The sequence below is a fragment of the Phacochoerus africanus genome, chromosome 10, assembly GCF_016906955.1.
Source record: "Phacochoerus africanus isolate WHEZ1 chromosome 10, ROS_Pafr_v1, whole genome shotgun sequence".
Classification (NCBI taxonomy): Eukaryota; Metazoa; Chordata; class Mammalia; order Artiodactyla; family Suidae; genus Phacochoerus; species Phacochoerus africanus.
In genome coordinates, this window is record NC_062553.1 from 133,775,394 (window position 1) to 133,799,410 (window position 24,017).

The 24,017-nt window shown below is 42.1% G+C and overlaps 1 protein-coding gene across 5 annotated transcripts in view; it reads left to right on the forward strand.

Moving 5' to 3' along the window:
- Window positions 1–24,017, forward strand: part of WDFY3 (WD repeat and FYVE domain containing 3) — a 242,334-nt gene that overhangs the window by 35,813 nt on the left and 182,504 nt on the right. The window lies entirely within an intron of this gene.

Below are 24,017 nucleotides of genomic sequence, written 5' to 3' on the forward strand. Positions count from 1 at the left end.
CTTGGAAGTTTAATTTGTTCTCTTTGCTTCTGATTTCTTTGCAGTCAGGCAGGAGTCATTCTCTCTGGCTGTTCAGTTAGGAAATTTTAATACAAGTTCCGTTGTCTCTAAATGTGAACTTCTTTGTGAATCAGCGAGATTTAAAAGCATTTTCACCCCTTGATGCTGTTTCTTACATGATGCAGTTATCCGGAGCAGGCTTGTCCTGGGGGAGGCTTATCCAGAGGTGAAGCTCCCCTGAGTGCTGCTCCCTGAGATTTGCCTTGTCACTTTGTCCCCGTCGCCCAAGAGTGTTGAAAGTACATTTCCCATATTGGACATTATTTAATAGCAAGGTAAAAAGGTTAAGGATGCACTCTGTAAAATTTGACCTTAAGGTTATATGGCAGTGGTTCTCAACCCTGGTTACACTGCAGAATCAACTGGGGAGCCTGTGAGAGCAATGCCTGGGTTCCAGTCCCAGAGATTTTGATTTGAGTGGGTGGGTCCTGGGCACCAGACTCTTTTTCAAGGCCTCTAGTCGATTGTGATGTCCAGTCAGGGTTGAAAATCCCTCATGTGTGGGCAATTAGTGGACCCAGGCTAGCCACATTCAGTAAAATATTCTGAACTGAAGACTAATTCATTGTATTTCCCCTCCCCTCTTTCTTGTTGGAGCCCAGATTTTATACTCATGTCTTAAGTAAAAGCACTGTCAGGGGAGGGGGCCCTACTGTGCTCACCCATTCAAGGAATCCCCTAAAGGTCAGTGTGTGGGAAGAGAAATTAGTGGGGTTCTGTTTCTAATTTTTACTACTATTAAGTTTATTGCTAAATTAAGATGCACATTACATGTGAGTAGAAGTGCCTTTTTTAATTGACAAGATTTTTAGTGCTGCCATTATAAATTTGATGACTATGATATGTTTAGGAAATACAAATGTTTCTTCTCATATTATTATTTTTTTTGATAGGCTGTGTAAAGGAGCATGCATATTATACGTACTTTTTTATGCTCATACACATATAACGTAGCTTTGCAAAGATATTCAAGAAATTAAAAACAGTGATTGACCCCGGGAAGGCCAGCTGGGGGCCCAGTGGTGCGATAGTTACTTTTCCCATATCTTCTTGGCAGTATTTTTTTTAAACACTGCTCATATATCAGATTTCAAAAAATCCTTTTCAATAGCTAAAAATTTTTTAGTGTTTTGCAAATATGCTTATATTTGGAAAATAGAAAATAATATCACAATCATAGAAATTAAAGATCTCTCCTTATAATTTGGTACATTACCTCTGTTTCAGATGTGTTTTTTAGGTAAATAAACTGTTTTTCTCTCCTGAGCCCATGTCCTGGGTTTTTATTTTGCTTTACATTTTCTCATGGCTCTTGTCTCTCACCATAGCCAAATTTGTCTCCCCCTAGTTTTTTGTTTTCTTTTGTTGTTGTTTTTGTTTTTTTGGTCTTTTAGGGCCGCAGCCACAGCATATGGAAAGTTCCCAGGCTTGGGGTCAAATTGGAGCTGTAGCCGCCAGCCTCCGCCAGAGCCACAGCGACTCGGGGACTCGGGATCCAAGATGCGTCTGCGACCTACACGCTCACCTCCACGCCGAATCCTTAACCCACTGAGCGAGGCCTGGGATCGAACCTGAGTCCTCATGGATACCAGTCAGATTTGTTACCACTGAGTCGCTACGGGAACTCCAGTCTCTGAAAAGAGACGATGAATTCTTAATCGTTCCTATTCTTATTCCTTTACTCTGTTTCCTAATTTAGGTAATGACACACTATTCTTCCAGTCCTGGCTGGAAATCTTTTTCTTTTTCATCTCTTCCCTTTAATCCTGAGAGACACCTCCTTCCCATGTTGTTAATCCTGTGTTGGTGACATTTTCCCATATGTTGCTTCTTAAGCTGCCTCCGCTGGTCCTGCTCTGCTCACTGAGGGATCATTAAAATACCCATTTCATACTTCATACTACTTAGAAATACTTTCTCAGCATGTATTGCTCTCCTGCATAATAGGTATTTATTATTATCCTTGGATGAGAGGCCTTTTCTGACCTGCTCATGTCTGTGTAGTCTGTGCAAACCTCATCTCCAGCTTTCGCCCATGTTACCCTGTGCTCCGACTCTGCTGTCCTGCTGGACGGACACAGAAGCAGGTCGTTTGCCTTCCCTTCAGAAGCATGTGGGCGGTTTGTTAGCTAGAAATAAGGTTGGGCCTAAAATTTATCACCTGGATGAACTCCTATTCAGCTTCCAAGACTTAGTTCAAATGTCGTCTTCTCTCCTGACTGTTAAGTGCTTCTTCCTTTGTGTTCTCATAGCATCTTGTTTGCTTCTTTATTGTTTATTATAGCCCTTATCACATTTCTTCTGTAATATCCTTTAGTTTAACTGTGAGTCCCTGGGTGGTAGAACGTGATCTTTCTATTAGTAACACTTAGAATACTGGATGTAAGAAGTATTAGAAATGGGCAAAACAGGAGTTCCCGTCATGGTGCAGTGGTTAACAAATTGGACTAGGAGCCACAAGCTTGCAGGTTCGATCCCTGGCCTCACTCAGTGGGTTAAGGATCCCTTGTTGCCATGAGCTGTGGTGTAGGTCACGGACATGGCTCAGATACCAAGTTGCTGTGACTCTGACATAGACTGGCAGCTGTAGCTCCAATTGGACCCCTAGCCTGGGAATCTCCATATGCCATGGGTGCGACCCTAGAAAAGACAAAAAAAAAAAAAGAAGAAATGGGCAAAGAAATAAATGTTAATGCATACAAAATTGTGTACTCTTTATAATCACTTGAACTCATTAATTCAGTGGTTTTGATAATTTAGTAAGAGGTAAACCTTACATTTATGAAGAAAGGATTTATTTTCTAAGTTGTATAACTGAGATTGAGAAAGATATTTACTATTTAAAAGAGCTGACATTTTAAAACTACCTTTAGATGATTCAGAAGAATACTTGCACTTTTTGTGCAAATCAGTTTATGGTAAGTATAAGACATTTTGACAATTATTTAATCAGAAACCAAAGGGAGTCTCTATTAACATAACCAGAGCTTATGTTCTTCAAAGTAATAAAGTCAAATTTACCCAACACATTGTTTGGATGTTTCCTTTTTCTCTCTTCACGGCGTATCCATTTGGATATTAATACTCATTTATTTGCATTTTATAGCTTCTTAACTTGAATAAAAGTATCGTGGTAGAAATTTACTGTAGTTCACAATTTTATATTCCTTTTAGGTATTTTAATATAGATTTAAAACTGATTCTGTACTAATTTTTTTAAAGTAGGTGTTATTAGTTTATAGATGTCAGTGCTTTATAGTTTCTCACAATTTCAAAGAGGAAAATCTTTTTGAAAGACAATGTATGGATTGAGAAATTTAAGTTCTACTCATCTGTAGATGTACTGCTCTTAATGGGTAAATTTAGGTAAGATCCAGGATTTCCATTTAAAGATAACTGACTAAAAGCATTTGTATTCTGTTCTTCTTCCTAATGCTCACTGGACATACCTTTGTGACGAACAGGGAAGAAATCTTTTAATTTCAGGGAGATGAGAAAGCCACAGTGCCCTGCCTCAGACTGCCAGCAGGCTGCACACGTTAGAGCTTTAGGAAGTCTGCCACAGGGCACGGAGCTCTCCCGTGTAGGTGCCACAGGGACTGTAGGAGTGGCAGGGCAGGTGAGGCTGCAGGAATAGACCCAGATGCACTTTTTAGGCAGAAGACACTGGCAAGAAGCCGAGTGGAGGGGGAGCGTGCGGAGCTGTCGCCTTGGTATCAGTTGATTCAAAGCAGCCAAAGAGAAGTGAACACTGAACCACAGCGCAGACAATGGGCAGCTTAACACCCTCCCCTGCGCCAGCCTTCATCACGATGCTTCAGCCACGCTAAGCACGGCCTTCCTCCAGCCTTTGATTTTGCTTGTCGCACAGCCTGGAAAAATTCTTCCCCTAGGAATTCTTAGGGATTATCCCCTCATTCATTCAGCTTTCTGTTCTAGTGTCAACTCCTTTAGAAAAGCCTTCCTTGACTGTGCAGACTCAAAACAGCAACCTGGAACTTTCTGTTTTCAAGGCTTACTTAATTTTTCTTCACAGCCAGCACCACCAGACTTATATATTGATTTTTTTTTTTTCTCTCCTTCCCTAGAATCTGAGCTCCCACAGGACACATACTTAACAGTAGGCCTCTGTTCCCCCAGGCACTTGGAACACTGCTTGGAACCTAGAGGCGGCATAGCGGATGCACAGGCCTTGCCGTAGGCAACAGCACGTACCCTGTACAGACTGAGAAATCCGTGTCGAGAGCCTGAGGGGCATCGTCAGCCAGTCACAGTAATCGGCCCTTATTCGTTTGATCCTAATTCCTATAAAATAACTCTGTAATAATGACATTTATAACACAATCGAATGTTTAAACACTGGCTGTTTGATTTTAAAGACTATATAGTAGCACTATGAATTGGTCAGGATTTAGTGGCAGAGAGCAGACTCCGTTCCAGCCATTTTAGCAGGAAGCTACTTGCTACAGGGTATTTGTGGCTTATGGAAGGATAGACAGGGCGGAAGAAGCAGATTTGAGGCTCACGGTTGACCTTCTGCAAACATCTCCTAGGGCTGTACTACGGAGTTAGGCCCTCAGAGGAGCTGCTGCTGGAGTTCCCACTGTGGCGCAGTGGGTGAAAGATCCGGCTTGACTCTGTGGTATTGCTGGTTCAGTCCCTGGCCTGGTGCAGTTGGTTAAGGATCCGGTGTGGCCACAGCTGTGGTGTAAGTCACAGTTGTGGCTCAGATGATATATCCCTGGCCAGGCAACTTCCATATGGCATGGGTGTGGCTGGGAAAGGGGAGAAAAAAAAAAAGGAGTTCCTACTTTCTCTGTGGATCAGGATACGGTTATAGGAGTTAGCAAGCTATAGCCATCAGGCAAAATCTGGCTTAAATGATTTATGTGTCTCTCCAGTTAAAAATGATTTTTGCAATTTTATTTTTTAATCTATTTTTTATGGTTGTACCTACAGTGTTTGGAATTTCCTGGGCTGGGGATTGCATCTGAGCCACAGCTGCAACCTACTCCACAGCTGCAGCAACACTGGATTCTTCAACCCACTGCACTGGGCTGGGGATTGAACCTGCACCATTGCAGCGACCTGAGCTGTGGCAGTTGGATTCTTAACCCACTGCAGCAGAGCGGGAACTCTGGTTTTTGCCTTTTTTTTTTAAACGTTATTTTAGGTAAACACCTCCAGTTGAAAAAGGAGTGAGTCCTGGGGGACTTCGATCACGCCCTCGACGACCACGGTGGTTTCCTTAATGTCCGTCGCCGCACGTATAACTATGCTGCTTTCCTCGTTATGAGAACTTTAAAGATTTGACTTTCCTAGCCGCTTTCACATACATACTGTGGTATCATTAACTGTACTTACCATGCTGGGTGTCACACCCCCGGACGTCCTCATTTTCCAACTGGAGGTTTGTACCTTTTGACGCCCTTCACCCATTGGCCCATTCCCTACCCCCGGCCCCTGGCAGCCACCAGTCTGTTCTGTACCCTTAGGCTTGATTTTTTTTTTCTTATTATTTTTTGTCTTTTCTAAGGTCACACCCATGGTATATGGAGGTTCCCAGGCTGGGGGTTCAGTCGGAGCTGTAGCCTCTGGCCTACACCACGGTCACAGCAACACCAGATCTGAGCCGCATCTGCGACCTACACCACAGCTTGCGGCAAGGCCGGATCCTTAACCCACTGAGCGAGGCCAGGGATCAAACCCGCAACCTCATGGTTCCTAGTCAGATTTGTTAACCACTGAGCCACGATGGGAACTCCTGATTTTTTTTTTTTGAAGATTCTGCATATGGGTGAGAGCATATAACATCATGTAACATTTGTCTTTGTCTGATTTATTTATCATATAACGTTTATCTCTGTCTGACTTATTTGACTTAGCACATGTCCTTAAAGCCCACCTGTGTTGTCACAAATGGCAAGATTTCCTTCTTTTTTGGCTGAGTAATCTCCCACTGCGTCCGTTCATTTGTCAGCAGACACTCACTCAGGGTGTTTTGATATACTGGCTGCTGTATATAGTGCTGCAGTGAACGTGGGGGTCCATTATCTTTTCAAGTTAGTGTTTTAATTTTCTTCAGTAAATATCCAGGAGTGAAATGGCTGATTCGTGTGGCAGTTCTATTTTTAATATTCTGAGGAACCCCTGTACTGTTTTCCGTGGTGGTTACACCAACTTATATTCCCACCAGCAGTGCAAAGGGTTGAATACTGTTTTGTGGCACCTACACATTTTATGAATTTCAAACTTCAGTACCCATACGTAAGGTTTCCTCAGCATACAGCCATAGGTTTCAACTGACTTCTCATCTGTCGTTAACTTTCACATGACAATGACAGCAGAAACCACATGGTATTTATTGTCTAGCCCTTGAAGGAAAAGTTTGCCAACTTTTCCTTTAAGTTGCTCTAGAACACACACGGTGGTGTGGCCAGCTAGATGTGTGTGTCACTGCCCATCTCCCAGCAACCCGGAGGGTAATTACTGGATACGGAAGCCTCTGCTAACACTAGCTTGAAACCATGCATGTCAGCAAGAGTGTGGTTCCTGCTTCACTTCTGCCTTTCGGAACTCGGGCAAGTAGGTGTGATTGGCTGAACCTAAACTGCAGCAAGAGCCTGTTTTATTTGCCTAGGAGTCTGTGGAAACCCTGCTCTTGGAAGAAAACCTTCTGCCTAATTGAGTTCTCGGTGCCTTTACAGAAGTTCCAGTCTCTTCCCTGTGTCTCTTCTTCAGTAAAAGCGCACTGATAGACTTTGTCGTCTTTCTTACGTGTGTAATGTTGATCCCTACTTGATGCAGAAGGTCTGTGGTACATAACACTGTATAATTTATTACTTTCTTAGGGCCATAGACTGGACATTTTTCTATTGCTATTACATACATTAATGTTTTATGAGGAACACATGTACAAGCTTCAAGCAAAATATTCGTATCGGGGACTAAAAATCTACCCTCAGCAGCCGCACAAGGAAGAGCCTGCTTGGAAAGTCGCAGAGCATGTGCTAAAGCAGACCATTCGGATGAGAAAGCAGGGAGACGTTTCCTGTGAGAATATTTTGGTGGAAGAATGTGTTTACTTTAGATCCTTAGTCATGATACTGTAACTCTTTGAAGTTAAGTCTCAATATTTTCAAGGGTAGGCTTTGGGGAAAAAATAAGTAAAAGCACAAAATCAGAGTTGAAAGAGAAAAAGAAGAGACACAATGAAGTCAACAAAAGGTGAGCTTCTAAAGTGCTGGCGGGGCCAGAGCACGGTGCTTTGCTGACGGATGTTTAACAACAGGCTCTTAGGGGGGGAAACCCAGCTTACTGCCATAGGTTTTTTTCCTTTTTTTTTTTTTTTTGTATTTGTTGATTTCTTTGGTGTAAATGTTCTCGCCGTGGCTGGTTTCAGGCTGTCAATAATTTGACAACCAGCTCTCATGAGCCGGTGTGAAATGAACCTACCGTTACCCCTTGGCTTAGCCTGAGAACAAAGTAAGGAACCCTAGACAGGGCAGAAATAGTTGGCATGTACATTTATCGTGAAAATACAGGGGAAATAGTCCATGAAACCTGAATTTTCCTTTAAATCAGAAAGTAATCATTTTGCAAAAATTGTATAAAAGCGTATTATTTTATCCACAGAAGACGACGATGAATAGTTTCTTGTGATGTTGGGGTAAATTTTTTCTAAGGTTATTATCTCATTTTTCTGTAATCAAAAAATTGCTCAGAACATGTTACATTACATAATGCCTTACGGTATTTAATTTCTAGTCATGTTTTTATTTGTAATTTACTTCAATGAATTCTGCCAGGAAGTGATCTCCTTAATGTTCCGAACACTAGTCCGTATTTGGGTTGAGTCCGTGGTGTACGGATGGGGGGAGACCTGCACCAAAGGGGCAGGAAACTCAAGGCCAAGAAAGCGTCCTTCGCTGTGTGTGACATTTCCCTGCTCCGTCAGATGTTAGACGCTTAGTTCAAGATGCTGGAACTCTCAGCCAAGACATTACTCATGAATCCTGTTTGTTGCTGCCAGTCTGGTTACGCCCTTGGTGGAAGATACGCAGAGTAAACATGGGTTTTGTGTGTTTTTGTAACTTCTCGGGGACAAAAATACTTGGGATAATTTTGCCCAAATGTTTTTAGAGAAGAACAAATAGTACTATCATTTGTTAGTAGAAAATCAAGTCACAGATGCTTTCACATATATAAATATTTCGTAAAGATGAAGAGACACCTTCCACCTTGTAGGAAGAGCCCTGGTCTTGGAGTCAAGTGTCTCAAATTCACATTTCACCTGATGTTAGTTATTGGGTCTTCTGGGCAAGTCAGGTTGCTTTAAGCTCTGTGAACTGCGGTTTCTTTACCGGTAAAGTAGACATTGTACCACTTGCGGTGAGAAATCGGTGAACACATTTCTGTGAAAATGCCCAGCATCGTACTTTGTTATGGAGCTCAGCTGTTATTTCCCAGACAAAAACTGACGCAGAGGCAGGAAACAGGAGTTCCTTAGGGATCAACTCCAGCCCTGGCTGCTAATTGCTGGTCCTGTCCCTTTAGACTCTTAAAGTGATTCAAGGGCAGAACGGCTGGTGTTTTCCACTTGGAAAAACTGATTACAAACCATGTGCAGAGGGTTCGTGTGTGAAGAATGAACATGCAGAAAACAAAGCTACAAAAACCTGACGGGCTAGAATCGCCTGTGGATGGGCCATTGAAGCCCATGTGTTGTCTTCTGTTGTTGAAAAATCTTGTCCGCAATCTTTCCTGACACTGCTCCTCCCCACAGCCCTGCCCCCTGCAGCTGGATTAGGTTTCTCTGCTGTGCTTTTCCCCAGAGTCTTGTGCTTCCGTGGTATAGCATGCAACCCCTGTATCATCGCAGACTCTAAGCGCCACGAAATCACATCTCCTGAAAGAACTGTCACTTCCTAACAAATGCCACACGTGCTCGTTGTTGCTGGCGTTCACCACTGTATCCCAAGGATCCACCTAGAACAACAGTGGCTGACAGTTTTATAATGTACTTTTCTTCTTTTCATAATTTAGCCTTGATTCCGAATATTATATATGGAGTTCCCATTGTGGCTCAGCAGGTTAAGAGCCTGACTAGTGTCCATGAGGATGTGGGTTTGATCCCTGGCCCCGCTCGGTGGGTTAAGAGTTTGGCGTTGCTGCAAGGTGCGGCGTTAGGTTGCAAATGCTGTTCGGATCTCCCATTGCTGTGGCTGTGGCTGTGGCTGTGGTGTAGGCTGGCAGCTGCAGCTCCAGTTCGACCCCTAGCCTGGGAACTTCCATATGCCACGGGGGCGGCCCTAAAAAAGCAAAAGAAGAAAAAATTGAATATTATAGTGCAAAAGTCATCATCCTGAACCATAATTCCATGGAAGGAATGGTACATGATATCAGGGTTGTAATAACTCCAAAATACTCATTGAAAATTGCTCTCTTTTATTAAAGCCAACTCTAACCTCCTGAATACTACAGAACCATCGTAGTATTTCCAGTGTGATTTTCTGCTGATGGAGACCGCAGGTAGGCTTGTCAGAGGATGGGAAGAAGCTCGGATTTACTTTGTTATTAAAAGCTGCACAATTATTTACTGACATAGTGAAGAACCCTGCTTTATTTCCCCTTTTCCCTCCGATCCTGGAACCCAAAGCTGACTGGCTTGGCGCTTCACTCTCTGAGCCAGGTGCCGTTTCCTCACAGTTCGTTCCACGCGGTAGGTCTCCTCTCGGGCGGAGTCGTCCCTCCTCTTCAAGAGGATGAAGCTGTCTGTCCGCACTCTGCTTGTTTGTCGCTCTAACAGTCACACATGTTTAAGAAAAAAAGCTTTCAGCCAAATGCTCCTACTGTTACAAGTTTGTTTTTGTTTTTTTGTTACTTATGGTGCATATCAAGTTTCCTTCAGGAGAATTTTTTAATGTCAGAAGAATAAAAAAGCTAAGTTGAAACCCATTTAAAAATGTGGTTAAATAAAATTGTTTCGTGTGTCTCCATTTTGTTTAAAGTGTTAAATTTTGCTTTTTAGGAGAAATTTGGATTTGAAATTAAATGAGTTGTTTTGTCTGAAGTTTGAGAGTATATTAAGTAGCATTAATTATTCAAAAATTAAAAAGGTAAGCTTAGTTTTTTAAAAACCTGGATAAGTAACAGCAAGTTTCATTGTAGGAATAGTTACTTTGAAAAACCAGTCCAGATAGTTCAAGTAATCAAAACTGGTGTCACTCTTAGTGTTTTCGAATGACTTTCTGTACTACTAGGAACACATATATGCATAAACCAAAATTCAGTGAAACATCTTGGAATCACTCAGTTCTGACCATACAATAACTTTCCTGAATATAATTTCAAAACAAAAAATAAAGCTGAACAATAATCGCCCTTTTCTTGAATCCCACATCTTCGCATGATGCTGTTCTCTGCCTAGAAAACTGTGCGTAATACTCCTCGGAACTTGTAGGGGGAAGGCAGTTAACAAAAAGAAACTTTATACCCTTCATTTATAGAAAATTTTATTTTGTATAGCTTATATTTTCTATTTAAGCGATTGAATTCATAAGCTTAGACATTTGAGATAAGATAACTAGGTTTTTATTTAACTTTATTTAACCATGCTATTCTAGTAACAAATAATTGCTCTGGGAGATTTTAGTTGTAGGGCCTTCCTTTCCTGTTGTCCCCCAGCTCTAGTTGAGAGGTTAATTATAAAATGCAAAAGTAGCAGCATGAGAATAATAGCTCCTCGATGTGCTTGATTCTCCCGTCCTGAAATAAAAATGAGTGCTTTTTAAGCCTGTTCCACAAAATAATGAGAGTCAGGCTTTATTACGGAATGTTTAAAATAAATAAATAGACCTGGTAAATAGCTGGCTGCCCAGTGTCAGGGGGTCAGTTTATTCAAGGTCGTATTTTATGGATTTCTCTACATGGCGTTTCCTCTAAGAGGAGGATGAGACTGCTCTAAGAAAAATATGGTAAACTGGATTGCCCTCTGCAGAGTATTTCACTTTAGTTAACTTCCCAGAGATAAGAGGCAGTATATTCTAAATATTGGTGTTAGTATTTCAGATGGAATTATAAAATGCGTTAAATAGCAAACTGGTAGGAATAGAATTTCTCCTCTCATTCTTCCCCAAAGGCACTTTTAAAAATAGGCTACATGTGATCAACAGTGAAATGATGTTAATTAGGACATGGCTATTTGTAGTAATCGTTCTTATGTTTTGCTCTGGTGGGAGAATAGAAAAATGTAGCTTTCTCATTATTTTCCCCTCTTTTCAACCCCTTCACTCTTCAACCCCTGTCCCTCAACCCGTTTAGTGAGAATGTGCCTGTACCCTCATCCAGGAGACATTTTTGTGTTTCACTTAGTGAAGGTCTATTGCCAAAATTATAGGGAAACAGCAGTGCTCTGATTAGCAAAGAGCTTTATCCAGTAAAGAGTAATTTTTTTTGTCCTGAAGACTTACAGAAGTACCACCTTTGATATTTTAAAGTATACTTCTCTAAGGACTTCATAAGTCTCCTAATTGTTTTCATTCATATACCTCTATTAAGTGAATAAAGAGTATTTAAAATAGCTTTGATAGAGGATTTTATGGAAAAGTTAATAAGTAAGGTATCAGCAGGAAGATCTCCTGCCTCACCCCATCCATCCAGCTCTTCATTCAACCATCCATAATACATTTATTAGTTATCTTCGATGCTTCAGGTACTGCGGCAAGCACTACATCTCACACTCGGTTCATTTCAGGGAATGCGGTGGACACCCCTCATAACTCCTAAGGTAGTTGTACTCTACCTGGGTGGGGTGGGTTGAGGAAAAGCCTCAGATGGGATCCGACTGGGCTATCAGCTACTGACTGTTAGTGCAACCCTCATGGAGAGGCTTGATGTGGACGCTGAATGCCTGCTTTTCTAGGTGAATGAGTATTTGTGGATTTGGGGTAGATGGATGATAGGAATGGCACAGACACACACACAGGGTAAATGAACAAGCATTCTTACAACAAGGAGCAAAGGACAGACAGAAAACTATGTATTAATCTCTGTTTCTTTATTACTGATAAGATTATGCATCCTTCGATAGATTTGTGGTCACATGTTTTCTTTTTTGAGAAATGCCTATTTGTCTTTTGTCCATTTTTCTGTTAGGGAGTGGTTTGCTTCATTGATTTATAGCCATTCTTTACATATTTTGGATCTAATGTTCTTTTGTTCTTATTGGTATTTCAAATATTTTGTTCCCAATTTGTGGATTGTGTTTTCTATTGATTTTTCATATACAAAAGTTTTTCAGTTTTGAGAAGATCAAGTGTTTGTGTGTGTGTGTCGTTTTTTTTTTTTTTAAGACATTCTTCCTTACCCTGAGGTTATAAAGATATTTTCATCTGAATATTTTTTAAAGATCTGTTTTTCAAATTAAGGTCTTAATTGCCTTGATGACAAGGACATGGTGAATATACATTACTGAAGGCAGAGCTAAGGAGCTGGAGCAGCGAGATTCAGGTGGAGTGGGAGTGCCTTGATAATGATTTCTCTGAATCAGTGGTCAGGTTGTTACTATGGAGTTAGGTTTAAACTGTTTGGGGATTAAGTAAGGTCATGAACTGTCCATGATAGGTTGCCAGGCAGTTAAAAAAAAAAAAAATCTGAGAAAGTCATTTCAGGGAAAGGGAAGACCAGGTGGGAAAAGCATCAAGAGTTTAAACTTGTGTGGCTTATTCAGGGGACAGGAGTTAGGTGATGCGACGTGAGCAGAGACTGAGAGGTGAGTTATTGCAGAAGAGAGCTTCAGGAGTTCCCGTCGTGGCGCAGTGGTTAACGAATCCGACTAGGAACCATGAGGTTGCGGGTTCAATCCCTGGACTTGCTCAGTGGGTTAACAATCTGGCATTGCTGTGAGCTGTGGTGTAGGTTGCAGACGCGGCTCGGATCCCGAGTTGCTGTGGCTCTGGCGTAGGCCGGTGGCTGCAGCTCCAATTAGACCCCTAGCCTGGGAACCTGCATATGCCGCGGGAGCGGCCCAAAGAAATAGCAAAAAGACAAAAAAAAAAAAAAAAAAGAAGAAGAAAGCTTCAGAATTAGGTACACAATAGGTTTTGATTTTCATAGCTTGCAAAGGGTTTTAATCATCTCATTGCAGGCAGTCGTGTCACTTTTAAGGAAGGTTGTATGCTGATGTATTTGGAATTTTAGAAAAAATGTAGCTACACCCCGGAGGGGGTAAAAACTGGAGTTGGTACTCCCACAGTGACTTGCATTTGGAAGGGAGACACTGAAATGAAATTTCAACAAAGCTGTTGCTCGGAAGCTATATAGAATCCCCCCCTCCCCAATCAGCCGCAGAGTCTGTAATGTATTTACTTTATGAGTGGTGAATTTTCAATCTTTTTGAAAGGATTTGATATTCAGTAATCTGCAAAAGTTATTTGGGGGAAGTTTGGAAACTAAGGCAAGTGAGTAAGGTAGGTTAATTCTATTTTGGCAAAACATGGTGTATGATGACATTGATTTTTAGCTTGTAAAATGCCTTGAAAGCAATGTCTAGAGTACTTTAAGCCATGTCAGCCTTACGATGTGGACGTAGCCTTCTAAGATAACTAATTGGTAGGGCCAAACTTACCTGCATGTATCAATGTTGATGTTTTTAGAAAAATGAAAGTGTAGGAATTCATAGTTTAAACCCTGCGACTGTATAATGGGTCTGTGCAGGAGCGAGTATTTACCATTGCTGTTTTTGTTGATCTTGTTTTGTTCCCTCTTCATCTGTGGGGTTTTACTGATACGCATCTGCGCCGTCGTTTCCACTTGTCGTTTTCCTTGCCTTGCTTTCAGACCGCAGCAGCCACTGCAGCTCACTCACTGATGATGTGATATTGGTCCTTGGAGCCGCCGTCTTCTGGATATTCCTCATTCTCAGTTTGTGCTTGATGCACCAATTCCCTGTGGAGGAGTCCGCTTATTGCCTTTTGTTTTGTCATCGTCTGCTTACCAACCAAACCTAACTATTAGTAGTGATTTTGTCTGTTTCTGGCCCTGCATTCACATTCCTGGTTCTTACTTTCTGAATGTACACCAGTTTTCCCTGAGTACTTTTAAAAAATACGCTATGGGATACTTAATACCCCTCAACAAAAATGGTCATGTAGTAATAGCTTATTATTTTTTTCAAGTAACACAATTGAACTGGAGCCAAAAAGAACAAAGTTGTCTTCTAAGCCTTCTAGTTTTAAAATAAATGTAAGGAATTTAGAGAAAATTCTTCTTCTCACTGGCTTGTTATTAACCTTAACTTATTCATGTATTATCTAAATTTTTTTGATCACTTTGTACTCATTTGTTAAAGACATGTCTTTAACTGTGCAATGACAACGATTTGGGCAGGATAGTATGGGAACAAAGAAGGAACCGTCTTTATCAAATTGAGGGATCAGGAATTGCTTCTCAGAAGAGAGAGGCTGGGACAGCGGAGCCGAGATTTGAAGGAGGATTAGTAATTAGCTGAATGTAGACGAGCTGAGGGGGATCCCCTGTCCCCGAGAGAGGGTGCAGGGTATGTGTGGGGACGGAACTCTGGAGGCACAGCAAGGAGACCTGCAGGAGACCAGTGTGAGTGGGAGGAGGAGGGAACAGCTGGTGAAGAGCTCTGAAGGGTGGACTTGGCCTTGGAGCCGTGGGAGTTGCTGCCACGTTCACGTGTTCATTTCTACTTTGTGCTAAGTCCTCGGCTAGTTGTCAAGGATTTGGAGAGTACAGCTGCTTTCAGGGAATTCATAATTTAATGAGAGGTATTGATAATTAAGCAGAGAGAATTTTTTTTTTTTTTTTTTGGTCTTTTGTCTTTTCTAGAGCTGCAACTGCGGCATATGGAGGCTCCCAGGCTGGGGCCTAATTGGAGCTACAGCTGGTGGCCTACACCACAGCCACAGCAACACAGGATCTGAGCCACGTCTGCAACCTACACCACAGCTCACGGCAACGCCAGATCCTTAAGCCACTGAGCGAGGCCAGGGATCGAGCCCACAACCTCATGGTTCCCATTTGGATTCGTTAAGCACTGAGCCACGACAGGAACTCCAAACTGATCTTTATTTAAGCAATTTGATAACTTTTCAATGAAGGGTAAATGGTTGTTAATTAAATTATTTTTTTTCTTAGGGCCGCACCTGCAGCATATGGAGGTTCCCAGGCGAGGGGTCCAATCAGAGCTGCAGCTGCCGGCCCGCACTGCAGCCACAGCAACGCAGGATCCATGCCACGTCTGTGACCTACGCCACAGCTCATGGCAACGCCAGATCCTTAACCTGCTGAGCGAGGCCAGGGATCAAACCTGTGTTCTCATGGATGCTAGTCAGCTTCATTTCCCCTGAGCCATGACAGGAACTCCCTGTAAATGTAATTTTTTTCTGGAGATGTTCCAGAATGTCAGTGTTAATTAGCTCTGAAGAATTTCCTTACAGTGAGAACTAGGATATACAAAGTGTAAGCTTTTAAAAGTTGTATGTGTAATGTAATTTTTTGTGAGGAATAGTAAAACTGCCACATCCGGAATTCAGAATGTCTGCCCATGAATGGGATGGTAGCATATCCTGGGTGTATGACCCTGGGTAAGTCTTTTAACATTTATTCACCCACCACCAACTAAAAACTAGGGATACAACGTTAAATAAGATTTGGTTCCCACCACTGAAGAAATTACACGTTTACGGGAGGAAATAGCCACTAGTTGGTGTATGTTTTTTACTAGGATAGCAGTCGTAGTAGCTGTCGGTCACCGAGCACTCGTGCCAGACGTAACCCTGAAGGGCTTTCTGTGTGGTGCCCATGTGGTGAACTATGCTGCAAGCCGCTCTGGGGTGGGTTCTGTTCGGTACGCTTCTCCCATGTGAGGAATTTGGTGCACAAGGATGAGGACTGCTCTGATCAAGTGACACAGCTGGGACAGCTTCGATTTGAATCCGGGCAATTAATCGAAGCGCCTGTGTAACCACTCTGCTGTATTGTCTGTCTCACTGATGAATATTTTATGCCGGTAAAGGACCATGGTCAGAGAAAGCAATAGATTCTGCCTGGAGGTTTGGGAAAGACGTCTCTGAAAACAGGACCTTAGACCTTAGCTGCGAGGAGAAGTGGAAGAGGGGGGTCCTTGGCAGAGAGAACACCCCACACGGATACACAGAGGGCTAAAGAACCCACTGAGGCTGGGAGATGCTTTCAGTGCAGCAGAATTGCGGGCAGGTGGCTGAGTGAGAGAGGAGGCTAGAAATATAAAAGGGGCCAGAGTGTCTAAGAATTTAGATGCTCGATTAAGGTGCTTTGGTTTATTCTCAGGCAATAGTGAATCCGCAGAGGTTTTAAATCAGAGAAGTGGTATCTGCTTTGTTTTTCTAAAGAAAACTGATGAGCTCTAGGGAAAACGCACTCAAGACATATGTAGTGTGACTGACTAATCCATCCTTTCAAGAACCTGGCTTTGGTTTTCTTGGTTTTTCTCTCTTCTCGTGTTTTCACCTTGGTTGATTTGTTGCCTTAATTTGTCATTTCTTTCCTTTTGCTTCATTTAAGCTTAAATTGCTCTGATTTTTCCAGTTTCCTCAGGTAGAAGATTAGGCTATTTTTATGTCTTTATTCTTTTGTAATATATGTGTTTAGTGCTACAAATTTCCCTCTAAAAGCATCGTTCACTGCATTTTATATATTTTGATAAGTTATATTTTCATTTAGTTGAAAATATTTTGGCAGTCCCCCTTGTGGCTCAGCAGGTTAAGGTCCTGACATAGTGTCCAAGGGGATCTGGGTTCAATCCCTAGCCTCACTCAGTGGATTAAGGATCTGGCATTGCTGTAAGCTGTAGTATTAGGTCATAGATGCTGCTTGGACCCGGCATTGCTGTGGCCGTGGCATAGGCCTGTAGCTGCAGCTCCCATTTGACCCCTGGCACGAGAACTTCCATGTGATGCAGGTATGGATGTAGAAAGAAAAAAAGAATTTTTGTTAATGAATAAATAAGCTGTTTTAAGATTCCTCTTGACTCTTATTTGACTCATATTATTTAGATGCATGTTGTTGAATTTCCAAATCTTTGGGGCTTTTCCAGCTATCTTGTTACTAATCTTCTCTTTAATTCCATTGTGATCTGAGAGCATATTTTTCATGATTTCTTTTGAATTTGTTGGAGAGTGTTAAGTGTGTGATCTGTCTTGGTGAGTGTTCCATATGAGTTTAAGAAGAATGTGTATTCTGCTGTCGTTGGATGGAATGTTTTGTAGACATCACTGTCGTTCTAGCTGATTGACAGTACAGTAAACTCTGTACTGATTTCCAGCACACTTGATCTATCAATTATTGCGTGAGGGCTGTTGATGTCTCCAGTTCCCATAGTGGACTTTTTTTTTCTCCCTTCAATCAGTTCTATTCATGTGGAATTTTCGGGCGTTCCCGTCATGGCTCAGTGGTATCCATGAGGACACAGGTTCGATTTCTGGCCTTGCTCCGTGGGTTAAGGATCCGGCGTTGCTGTGAGCTGTGGTGTAAATCGCAGACACGGCTTGGATCCCACATTGCTGCGGTGAAGGCCGGTAGTTGTAGCTCCGATTTGACCCCTAGTCTGGGAACTTCCATATAGCATGGGTGTAGCCCTGAAAAGCAAAAATAAATAAATAAATACGTAAATAATTCATGTCGAATTTTCATGTTCGGTTTATACACATTAAGGATGGTTAAGTCCTCTTAGAGAATTGACCCCTTTGTCAGCATGTAATACCTTTAGCTATCCCTGATTTCCCCCTGTTCTAAAGAAGGCACCGTCTGAAAGTAATAGAGCTACTGCAGCTTGCTTTCCTTTTCTGGAGTTAGCGTAGTGTCGCTTCCTCTGTCTCTTTACTCTCAACCTATCTGATGATTTATGCTTAAGGTGGCTTTCTTGTAGGTGCCATATGTATAGTTGTGATGTGTTTTTTTAATCCATTCTGACATTCTGTCTTTTAATTGGTAGATTTAGACTGTTCACATTTTTCTCTTTTTCAAAAATTATAGTTGATTTACAATGTTGTGCCAATTTCTGCTCCACAGCAAAGTGACCTGGTCATACACACACACACACACACACACACACACACACACACACACACACACACACACACACACACACACACACATTCCCTTTCTTATATTCTCTTGCATCGTGGTCTATCCCCAGAGACTGGATATAGTTCCCTGCGCTGGACGGCAGGACCTCACTGCTTCTCCAGTCTCACTGATTGTTTCCGTCCACTAACCCCAGACTCCCACTCCATCCCACTCCCTCTTGGCAACCACAAGTCTGTTCGCCACGTCTGTGAATCTCTTTCTGTTTCGTAGATAGGTTCATCTGCGCCTTATTTTAGGTAGTCAGAAAGACCAGTACCATAGGAGATCACTTATACGTGAAATCTAAAATAGGGCGCAAAGGAACCGTTCACATTTAAAGTGATTATTGATATGGTTGGATTGACGTCTGTCCTCTTTATAACTTTCCTATTTGTTGGATTTATTATTTGATTCCTTCTATTTCCCTCTGTCTTCTCTGATTTTAACTGAGCATTTTACATGATTTCCTTGTATCTCCTCCCTTTGTGTTTCAATTAAACCTTAAAAAAAAAAATTCTAGTGGTTGCCCTAGAGGGTTCATTTTTTTCCTTATATTCATCTGCCTTCAAATAACACTTTATTACTGAGATATAGTATGAGTATCTTATGAAGGTATTCCCAATTCCTTCTGGCATTGCCGTTATTCGTCTCATTAATTCATAAACTATAATCACCCCGTTCATTATTGCTATTATTTAAAAACAATCGTTTAGATCAGTTAAGGATAGTAAAAAAAAATTCCTTTCATTTATTCCTTCTCTGACAGCCTTCTGTTATGTAAAGAAGGCATCCCCTGGAGATATTCCAGACCGCCTCAACAAAGGGACCATCGCTGTCACAATACAGCAAGTCAGGCCAATTTTGGGGGCCCCTAGTGCACAGCATAGTTGTGTTCACACTTTACCACGGTCTGTCAAATGTGCAGTAATAGCGTATCTAAAAAAATAACGTGCCTGCCTTAATAAAGACATATTTTATTCCTAAAAGATGCTGACTATCATCTGACACCACAGGGTTGCCACAGACCTTCAGTTTGTGAAAAATACATACCTACAACCTGTGAAGCACAGGAAAACACAGCGTGTTCCTATACAGTTTTCTGACCTACAGCATTTTTTTTCCTCCCTGAAAAACTTACAATTTCTAGCATGACAGGTCCCCTCACAGTAAATTTCGCATTTTGATTGTCTTAGAAATTCTTTTCCTCCACGTTTGAAGGATAATTTCGTTGGCTTTAGAATTCTAAGCTGGTAGGTTTTTCTTCCCACACTGTCACTCTTTCCCTCCTTTCTCCTCTTGCTTTTGCATGCTTTGGCTGAGAAGCCCATTGCATTGTCCCCTCTTGCTCTTTTACAGGTAGTGTTCCTACTCTCCCTGCCCCCCCCCTCCCTTCAGGCTTCTCTCCTTATCTTTGACCTTCTGTAGTTTGAATACCATGTGCCTAAATGTGGTCCTTTTAGGTGTTGAATCTGGCTTGATATTCTCTGAGCTTTCTTTATCTGTAGCTTGTATCTGTCACTAATGTTGCCAAGTTCTTAGACATTATTGTTTCAAATATACTGTTACCTCCCTTCTTTATTTTTCTCCTTCTGGAAGCTTCTATGGATTTATTTCCAGAGTCACTGTTTCTTTCCTTGACCATATCCTTTGAGGTCATCAAAGCATTCTTCATGTCTGTTATAGTACTTTTTTTTTTTTTTTTTTTGGCCGCACCTGCGAGATATGGGAGTTCTCAGGCCAGGGCTTGAGTCTGAGCCATAGCTGTAACTTACCACTGCAACTGGGGCAATGCCAGATCCTTAACCCTCTGCGCTGGGCCAGGGATCAAACCTGTGCCATAGCAGCAACCTGAGCCGCTGCAGAGACAAAGCCAGATCCATAAGCTGCTGCTCCAGAGCAGAAAATCCTGTGACAATACTTTTGATTTCTAGCCTTTCCTTTTGATTCTTTCATAGAGCATAGTCCGTGGTTGTAAAGTGTGGAAAGCGGGAACAGTTCTATAATCCTATGATTAATTTTCCCCGCTTTCATGGGCCTGTGCCTCTGGGCTGTGACCTTCGCAAGTATTTCCCCTGGGCGCTTTCTTCCTTGAGCTACCCTCCACCTGCCCTAAGTGAGACCGGAGGGCTTGCGGGGGGGGTGGGGGGCGAGCCGCGCCCTGCCCTAAAGTGAGACCAGGCCAAGATGCGGTCTTTGCCTCTGGAGAGCAGGCCTATGCGTGGAGTCCGCTCTGGGAACTTCACGGTGATTGCTCTTCTGCCAGAGCCAGGAGGGGATCTTTCCCAGGTCTTCTCTGCGGAAAAAGAATCTGGTAGGGTTCCCAGAATTGCACCCCAGGGAGAGTTGCGTTGGGGGCCTGAAAGGTGTGGCCCCAAGGAGTTTCTCCCTCTCAGTGTCGCCCGTCTTTAACCTGCAGCAGTTCTCACACTTCGCATTTAAATCTTCCCACCGTTTCTGGCTCCAGGATTGCTGTTCCAGATAAGCATATATCTTCTGTGACTTTCTGGTTTGGCTTGTCGCTCCAGATTTCAGGGATTACTTGGCTCTGTATCCGCAGTTCTCTGAGGGTTCCAGAAAAGTCCTTGGTTTCCAGTTTATTCAGCTGTTTCTTGTGTAAGTACAGGAGCAATGACTTCTAAGCTCCTTACATTCTGGTGCTAAAACTCTGATTGTTTATAATTTGGCTTCTTTTTTTCCTCCTAATGTTTATGAACTGTACTCTTGCATAATGCCGATGTTCCATGAGTTCCCTGTTCATCCAGTAAAGGACTAGGCTCTTTCTGACTTTTTGTATTATAATCAGTTGTGCTAGGACAGCTTCCTTGAAAAGATATTACTACATGAAAGAGTAGGTGTGTTGATACTGTGAGATTGCCCTAAAAATGTTGCTAGTTTATATTCTCGGTCGACAAGGTATACACTTCCATTTTTTCTATTCTTACTATGTATGTCTTTTGTAAATCCTGTTTTTGCCTCACTGAGCAAACAGTGGTACTTGTTTTGATTTGCATTTCTCTGGTTATTAGTGATTTTAAGTGTCCTTTCATGTGTCTGTTGTATCACATTTCATATGCATAGTATTTTTACTGCAGCTAGTCTAATTCTAGTCCATTCTTATTTTGTTATTGGGTTGTTGATTTTAGAAGTTCCATGGAGAGTCTAGTTATTATTGGACAATACTTTGTTATAGGCTTGCTATTATTTTTGCCTTTTTGTTGCTTGTTTTCTTAACTTTGTGGTATTTTTAGGTATAAATCTTTTTTCCGTTTTGAGAAGAGTTTTTACCCTGTTATAAGTATTTCCTTTTAGATTTGCTTCCAATATTTTATTTGTTTAGATCTTTAATCCATTTGGAATTAGTAATTATTATTATTATTATTTTTGTCTTCTTAGGACCTCACTCGAGGAATATGAAAGTTCCCAGGCTAGGGGTTGAATCAGACCTATAGCTGCTGGCCTACACCACAGCCACAGCAATGCAGGATTCGAGCTGCATCTGCAACCTACACTACAGCGCACGCAACGCTGGATCCTTAACCCACTGAGCGAGGCCAGGGATCAGACCCGTGTCATCAGGGACACTGGTTGGGTTCGTTACTGATGAGCCACGACAGGAACTCTGGAATTATTCATCTTTATTTATGTAAATAATAATTTTAGAAAATCATAAGTTTATGTTGTAAGCAATCTGCAGATTTAAGAATTTTCTCCACAGTATCCAGCAAGCCACAGTTAGAAACGAAGGAATTGTGTGGTTGAATCCATCCAGCATGGACGGAAGTGTGTAGCGGCTGGGAGCCCAAGAGAGCTGAAGGTACAGTTGTGAAGGCCCTCAAAGAGAGGACGTGTGGTCTGGTCTCTGCTGAAGGATAGGAGAACTGAGCAGAGTCAAGAAGAATGAGCATTTCCAGAGAAGACCACAGATTTAGGGAGTGAGCAAGGTGGGTGGGCTGAAAGTGACAACCTCAGGGTAAGACTTCTGAACTTGGAATTTCCACAACGGAGAAACCCCTGTTGGTGCCGGGCCTTGGCAAGGTTTAGGCCGACCAACGTGCACCTCACTCCTGAGGCCAGTCCCCCTGCCCTGTGCCGTCCATCCACTGATCCCTGATCCCAGAGCACAATGACTCGAGCTGGAGGTTAGTGGAGATGCGGAGCTACGATAGGGAAATACATTTAATGCAAAATATGTTGGTACTAATCAGTCACAATGCACAGAGGCATTGTGCCACAAAAATTCTTTGACAGCTCTTTTATACAAATTTTGCATACATTTCCTTATAAAGATATACTTCCAGAGAATGCTGGGGAATCTCACGCCAGCCTGCAAAGTTTACTCTATAATATGATTTAATTATACTGTATTAATCCTATCAGATAACTTAACTGTCGCTTAACTCTTGGGGTAAATGTGCCTCTGGGGCTCCCGAAACAGCAGCGGGCGTCCTGGCAGGAGGGGTTCAATAAAGTGTCAGGGAGATGTCAGCAGTGGCTGCTCAGAACTGAAAATCGCCCAAGTGAAGCGGTCTCCTTAAACGGAGGCCGGTTGCTCTGGGCTTTGGAATATCCTTTTGTCTATGAGGAGAGAAAATCAAGCACATTGAAAAGGTGTTTTGGGAAGTTCCCGTCGTGGCTCAGTGGAACCTGACGAGGATCCATGAGGATATGGGTTTGATCCCTGGCTTTGCTCAGCGGGTTAAGGATCCGGCGTTGCCGTGAGCTGCGGTGTAGGTCGCAGACGTGGCTCGGATCCCACGTTGTGCTGCTGGTGTGGCCCTAAAAAGCCTCCCCCCAAAAAAAAAAAGAAGAAGACAAGCTGTTTTGAGAAATGGTCCAGTGCAGTATATGGGTAGGAGATGATGATGCGGGGATGTTGGGAAAAGGTCTTTGCCATGTAACTGGGGTGGCTGCTCTGATCTTAGAGTGTCTCACAGGTGGGCTGACATCTGATGGGACTGTTCCTGAAGGCGAACAGCTTAATGTCGCAGCAGGTAGAAATTTTAAGTGCTCATTCGGGACTGCATTTACAGTTCTTTTTCAACCTGTGGGTTGGATCGCTGGGTTATAGACACAGTCGTTGGGAGCCTCTCCGTTTCGCCTTCACTCTTCAAAAATGTAAGAAGTTTTGCCTTGGTTCTTCACACTGTAAGAAAAAAACAAGATTTCCCCCCAGAAAGGTGAAGAAAAAATTAAAAACCTGAAGAATGACTTCTGATTCTTTGATGAAACTGTAAGATTTTCCCGGTCATGTGAGAAGTTTATTTTTTGTGGAATTAAGGAGTTACTTAGAAAAGCTACTTCAGGTTTTGAGCTGAGCTACTCAAAGGCCATTAATTACTTGACAAATATATTTTTACAAATTTAGGCTATTTACTTATTCTATACCCTTCTATAATTTAAATAATGACAAACTATTTAAAGGATTAAAACAGTTTTTCAGGCATTTCCAAAGGATTTTCAAGCATGAACACATGAGATTAGAATAAGAAATACTGTCTGGGCTCATTGCGGTAATTATCTCATCGCTATTTAAATAACCCCCTGTTGGCAGTGCAAACACTTTTCTCTTGTGAAACAAAATAGAGTTTGTATTAGAAAACTAGTTCTTATGCACAATCATCTTTGTAAATATTTTGAAAACCCCTAATAATATTACGCCAAAACAGTCATTCTGTGATTTGTCCTTCGGGTTGCTGTATTTTGCCTATCTCTTCTGTATTGCTCTTTAAACCTCTTACTGAGCATCTAACTAAGAAAGACATGTTGCCTTCATTTTTTGCTTATTGTTTTGTATGTCTCTAAAACATAATTTTGTAAGGGTCTAT